Source organism: Lissotriton helveticus, chromosome 4_1 (assembly GCF_964261635.1).
Source record: "Lissotriton helveticus chromosome 4_1, aLisHel1.1, whole genome shotgun sequence".
NCBI classification, from domain to species: Eukaryota; Metazoa; Chordata; class Amphibia; order Caudata; family Salamandridae; genus Lissotriton; species Lissotriton helveticus.
In genome coordinates, this window is record NC_136063.1 from 138475410 (window position 1) to 138482217 (window position 6808).

Here is a 6808-nt window from a genome sequence, read left to right on the forward strand (position 1 = left end):
TTCGAATTTCCTTTTGTTTCCGACCTTGTGGCTTTTGTACCAGGATTGTTTGTGACGGCGCCCTCCATAGTATCATCGTTATTGAAATGCGTTAATAGGTATTTTGTCCATACCTCCTCTGAAATGTATGAGTTTTGACCTAGGTGATCAGGGTTCTGTAATCTTTTGACCATTTGCCAAAACTTGAAGCTGTTTTTCTGTTTCCCTTCATAAAGAAGTTTTACCCACAGGTCTTCATTTCTTAGTTTCTGTTTTTCCCATTTCAACCGTTTGAGCTGTTTTTTTGCTACCCGTAGATCTCTTTGTAGGCTCTGATTTGTTTGATCCTTTCGCAATTGTCTCAATTTTTGATTTATTAGTCGTTTTTGTGTTTTCATTTCTATGGTTGGTTCGTTTGAATTTCCCTTCCCTTGACGTGAGTTTTTAGGTATAATTTTTTCCATTTTCTCTCTGATGGCATGAATAAAGTTTTGCCAAACATCCGACACCTTGGTTGAAGAGCTGGCAATTTCGTTAAAAAGGGTTTTCGCTTTGCAGCTTATGGAGTCAATATTGCCGACAATACAACTTAGCCGCTTTAAGTTTGAACTGACTTCTGTGTCGGGGCTTATAAATGGTGCTGTTTCCAGTTGGCAGTTTGATCTTAATTTGGTCTATAAAGGCAAGTGGTCACTGAGGTCGCTCGTCCCTATTCTGAAAGTTGTTACCCAGAAAAACATGTTTAAAGATATAAACATGTAATCGAGATGAGAATATTGTTTATTGGAATGGAAGGTGGCTACTGGTGGATCATCCTCGGCGTAGCAACCATTTAAGGCCCTTAAATTAAGTTGCCCCAAAAGTCGTAGTAAGTTTTTTGAGTGCTTTGTTGATTTCTGATTTTTTGTTGGGCCTTGTGTTGGTACGCCCCATGCTGCATTCAGATCTTGGATAAGGTCATTGTCTTGATCTTTGTTGATGAGGTGCATGTTAAAGTCACCGGTCAAGATGAATGAGTCGGACTCCCTTGCTTCCATTATTTTTTCCAGCACTTTTGCCAGGTCTTCCACCGCTTTTTGTTTCTGCTTAGGGTGAATGTATGTATTAATTATAATTACTACCTGGACCTGCTTTTTTGACCGGAGCAAGATCTTTACCACCTGTATAGCGCTTGGGAGAGGTATGTAAAAATCCATTATCTCAAATTCGCCTATTGTCGGTATTGAGGTGAAGAACATTAAGCCTCCTGACCTTTGCCCAAAGATGGCGGTTTTGTTTGCCGGAATGCAGCACGAAGTAAACCCTTGGAGCTCGAATGCTTTCTCTTCCCAAGTTTCTTGGAGCAATAGAAGGTCAAATGCACTCAGGTATTGAAGAAATTCGGGATCGTTGCCTTTACTGGCTAAGCCGTTGATGTTCCAGGAGCAGATTCTGGTTTCCCTGGGCTTGCCTGAATGGGTGGTAAGTTCTTCCCTTTTTTGTCAGTTATCGGCAGTCGTTGTTGTGATTGTACATTGTATTGACTTCCAGTTATGGATGTTTTTTGGCGAAAAACAACTACCTTGAGTTTGGTTTTGACCAGGTCGAGGACTTTTTATTTCTAGCGGGAACATCTTGGGCGAACTGCTCCTGGCTCCCTTAAGTATAGAATTAGTGATTTTTTGTACCGAGGGTCTTGTCGATGGTAAAAGAGGTGTCGGACAGCGTGGTCGCTTTTCCAAGTCTCAGTTCAATCCCCCATTGCATAAGGTCAGTGGAGCTAATGGTTGCTAGGTTGGTTACTGAGCATAGGAGTCTTAGTATATTACTCCTGTTCAGAGTATCATCCCTCCCTCGAGAGGTATATTCAGGGATGAATAAGATTGATGTTGGGCTATTCAAATACTCTGGTGGTGTTGGATTAGTTGGAGGTCTCTCATAACCCTGTTGAATAGGTTGAGGGGAATTTATTTATTTTTATTTATTTATTTTTAAAATTTATAAAGCACATCATATGCCCTTGGGCGTCTTGGCGCTAAGACTCAGGGGAACCGCCAAATACTCAATTTGCCGATTTAATCGTGGAAATGGTAACGGTGGAAGAGAGGCTCATTGATCAAACAGCCAAGTCTTCACCAATTTTCTAAATTGCAACAATGTGGGAGTGGCTATAATTTCCGGTGGAAGGGTGTTCCAAAGTTTAGCTGCCGCATTGGTGAAGCATCTGTCTCCCCAAGTGACTGTCTTTGTTCTTGGCACAATGAGATGGAGCGCATTTGCTGATCTTAATTGTCGAGCAGGGCGGTAGAACATGAGCTTCTGTCTAAGAAACGCCGGTCCTAGCTGATGGATGGCTTTAAAGGTGAGGCACAGTGTCTTAAACTTAATTCTATTTTTCACCGTCAGCCAGTGATAGCCCCTGATAACCTGTTTAATCGGTTTATATTTGGGGGTCCCAGACAGCAGCCTTGCTGCCGCATTCTGGATCAGCTGCAACTTAGCAACCACCCGAGCTTGAGCATTCAAAAATAAACCATTACAGTAGTCCAAGGCGGATAGTACCAACGAACTCACCACCGTTTTCCCTCCATTGTCCGAAAGGAATGGAATTATTTTTCGTAGTAGTTTGAGTTTGAAAAATGCAGTGGATGCTATTTGATTGGCATGGTTGGCGAAGTTTAACTTGTCGTCGAAGACAACTCCAAGATTTCGCACCTTCTGCACCGGAGAGGGTAGTTCCCCAAGCAACGGAGGCCACCAGATTGATGACCAGATGGGAAAAAGTTTACCAAAAATGATCACCTCCGTTTTCTCGGAGTTCAGCCTTAAGCAGTTGCAGGCCATCCACTCCTTGATTGCCAACATGCCTTCCTGAAACCGAGCTGCCACCTCATCTCCGTCATTATTAATGGCTATCACCAGCTGCGTGTCATCGGCATAAGTGGTAAGGCTCATCCGGTAGATCTAATGACGTGGGCGTACCATATCCAAGTAATTTGGTTGCTCATTTTGATCGCGGTCTGTCCTTGGTTCCCGGGTTTTGCTGTTCAACTTACGTACAGATTGCTGAGTTGGCTCCGCATTGATAGCCATGGCGTTTTCATCTCTTCCTGTTATTGGAACACTTTCAGATGATGTTGGTTCAGCGTTATAAGTGTTACGTACTGTTTGGGTTGGTTTGAATTGTAAAAGTTTCTGTTGGAGGGTTTTTGTTTTTTTTGGTACGTGTTTCTTAGTAACGCTGGCTGTCAGTTTTGCGCAATGTGGTGGGGACTCTGATGGAATGTTTTCAGAGACCTTGCACGTGGGAGATGATTGTTCGTTATCATTTGGTGTCCTGCCGTAGGTGGCTGGTTGAGGAGGAGAGTTCGATTGTATTTCAATTGTGTTTAGTCTTGCATCCGTTAGTAGTCGATTTCTTCCTTTCCTTTTTTTCTTTTTGCGGGTCCTACTAGAGGCCTGATTGTTTGCTGACGATGGTTCGGATATAGTCGCAGTAGTAATTATTAACTCTGTTTCCGTTAGTCTGGACAATGGTGTTTGAACTGAGGGCAGAGTGGTTACTGAGCTCTGCTCAGCCCGCTGCTTCGTCGTTAGGCCTGTTGGTGCCACTGAGAGCTCTAGAAGTAGATCCGAGGTTTGCCGGATCCTGGTTTGTTAAACTGTTGATTTTAGGTCGGATATCAAGTCCCCTAACATAGATAGCAAGAATGATAGTTTATCTAAGATTAGATCACAGGATAGTGACTGTGGTGGAACTATTTGAGCAGCAGAAACGGCATCTTGACCCCTCCTTATGAGACCATTTAGTTCCGAAATTTTCCAGTCGATTCCTGAGATGGAATCGGCCATTGTCTGCAGAACAGAAAGCTGCAGGTCCATTTTATGAGACCGAAATTCCAAGGCTGTAGCCGAGTGTTGTAGGGTGTTCAAGATAGTTAACCATATAGTCTCGGGAGCTGGCTTTCCTGGGTTATAACTCCTCTCTAGTGTCGGAGATGCATCGATGGATGGTTTCGCTTCCGATGATTTGAGGCTGTAAGTGGCAACTAGTTCTTCCCACTCCAGTGCTGCTATGGAGGACATGTTATATGTTATGTTATAACCCATTTGTAAAGTGCACGTAGACCAAGGTTTCATGGCGCTGTTCAGAGTAGGATGCGGGCAGGACTAATTTACTCATATGCCTGTGTGAACAGCCAGGTCTTAAGTTGCTTTCTGAATCGGAGTAACTCAGAGCAGGAGCGGATCTCTAATGGAAGTGTGTTCCAGAGTTGTGGTGCCAGGAACCCGAAGCGACGACCGCCATGTCGCTTCCGTTTGAACCTGGCACTCACTAACAGATTTTGGTATTTGGAACGGAGATCGCGAGTGGGAGTGTGCCTTAATATCAGGTTATTAATAAAGATGGGGCTATAGCAATTTAAGGACTTGAATGTTAGGCAAGCTGTTTTAAAAATGGACCGTTGGAGCAGTGGAAGCCAATGTAGCTTCTTTATTAGGGGTCTTACCGATTGCCATTTCGGCTGCTGATAGATCAATCTCGCAGCCTGGTTCTGTACCAGCTGGAGCCTCTTGATCTGATACAAAGGGAGTCCTAGATAGATTGAATTTGCATAGTCTAGGTGAGACAGGACCAATCCTATCACAACTTGTATCAGTGCTGCCTGGGTGAGCAGGTGGTGTATCTTCTGGATCTTTCGCAATTGAAAGAAGCATTTAGATATTACTGTACCCACCTGAGTATTCAGAGAGAGATCTCTATCAATAGTTACCCCTAGACTTTTTACAGAGGAGGAGGGTTTGGGAAAAGGCCCTAATTCTGTAGGCCAATAGTGGGGGCCCCAAGCTGTCTCCTATCAATAGCACCTCCGTCTTCCCGGGGTTGAGCTTTAATTGATTATGATCCATCCAATGGCGGATAAACACCATAGTTTCCTGAAAATTAGTGATAGACTCAGTTGAATTATCTATGGTGAAAGAGAGCTGCAAGTCGTCCGCATAATTAAATGTGGATACTTTCCTCTGTTTTAAAGCTTTAATCAGGGGAAGAAGGTAGAGATTGAACAAATGTGGGGACAAAGAAGATCCCTGTGGGACCCCACATGTGGTGTTTGACCTAGAAGCAGTGAAATTCGCTAAGCGAACTGCCTGCGTACGATCTTCCAAAAAGGAGGCTATCCATTTTAAGGCCTTGCCCTGAAAGCCTGCCCGTCCGACACGGTCCACCAAGATCTTGTGGTCCACCGTGTCGAACGCGGCAGACAGATCTAAAAGGACCAGTGCTTGGGGGATTCCAGCATCAGCCTTCCTTCGGAGCTCGTCCAGGACTGCCAAGATAACCACCTCCGTGGAGTGACCTGGCCGGAAGCCGGCTTGGTGGGAGTCCAGATATCCAGTATGTTCCATAAAGTCGGACATACATTTTGCCACGTGTGCCTCCAGCACCATAGCCAGGTAAGGGAGCAAGGAGATGGGGCGATAATTGGAAGGTTCCGAAAGATCGGCACCGACCTTTTTTAACAAAGGAACCACTATGGCATCTTTAAACGATTTAGGGACACAGCCTTGAGTTAATGAGGAGTTGAGCAAGGACAAGGCAGGCTGAGGAGTGATGGAAAAAACCTCCCTCAGTATGTGCGGTGGACAACAATCCCGGGGGGAACCTGATTTTACTTTAGACAGTAGATGAGAGAGTGATTCAGCATTAATTATAGGGAAGATGTCCATTGTAGAAGTATTCATGATAGTATCAGGCGGAGGCTCAGTTAATGGAGAGCATACAATGCTAGCTTTGATAGCTACAATCTTTTCCAGAAAGAAAGTGTTTAGCTGGTCGCATAGCTCCAATGAAGGAGTTGGTTTAAGTGACAGTCTATCCGGGTTAGATAGCTCATCCACAATCGAGAAGATCTCTCTCGACTTGTTGGAAGAGGTAAGGATCCTCGAGGAAAAGTGTTCTACCGTAGCTGCTTTAATGGCTCTATTATATTTTACCTGCTCTTGTTTATAAAGGATCCTGTCCCTAAGTCATAACGAGCTCTCCATTTTCTCTCCCTCTGGCGGAGTAACAGTTTCATTTCTTTTAATTCCTTGGTAAACCACTTATGAGCTTCTGCCTTTCGATTAATCCTGATCTTTTTTAGTGGTGCAGAGTGGTCGCTCGCTGTTGTTAGCCACAGTGAGATCTGAGAATCATAAATGTCCACATTCTGGACAGGACTTGGCATAGAGCTAGTTAGAATGTTCATAAATTCTGGCTTGTCAATAGTATTCCAGCATCTCACTGAGCCACCCTCAACTAGGGGGGGGCTTGACTCTTATGGGCAGAGTTAGTTGGAATGTGACCAAAAAATGGTCAGACCATATGCATGGGAGTACCCTCAGGGCAGAAATAACCAGGTTTGTCATCCAGATCTGGTCCAGTATATGGCCTTTCTGATGCGTTGGGGTTAAGAGATGTTGTGTAAGATTAAAATTTGTTAAGAGGTTAGTGAATTTGAGAGAATGAGGGCCGCCTTACGGATCGCCGAACCAGTAGTTAAAATCACCAATGAGCAAAATATTTGAGTATTTAGTTGCTAAGTTTGCTATCTGCTCGCTCAAGGTGAGGGGGAAGAGGGACATAGGCTGAGGGGGCCTGTAGACAATGATGCAGATCAGAGAAGTGTGATCAGAATCTAACTTGATCACTACATTGTCTGCAACAACCAAATTAAGGGGCGTAATAGTCGTAAAAGTATGTTTACGCTGAATAATAGCAGCCACTCCACCACCCACTTTTCCTGGAGAGCGATCAGTGTGGAGTATATAGTAATCTGTAGGGAGAGCGGTCAGTATATCTGGAATG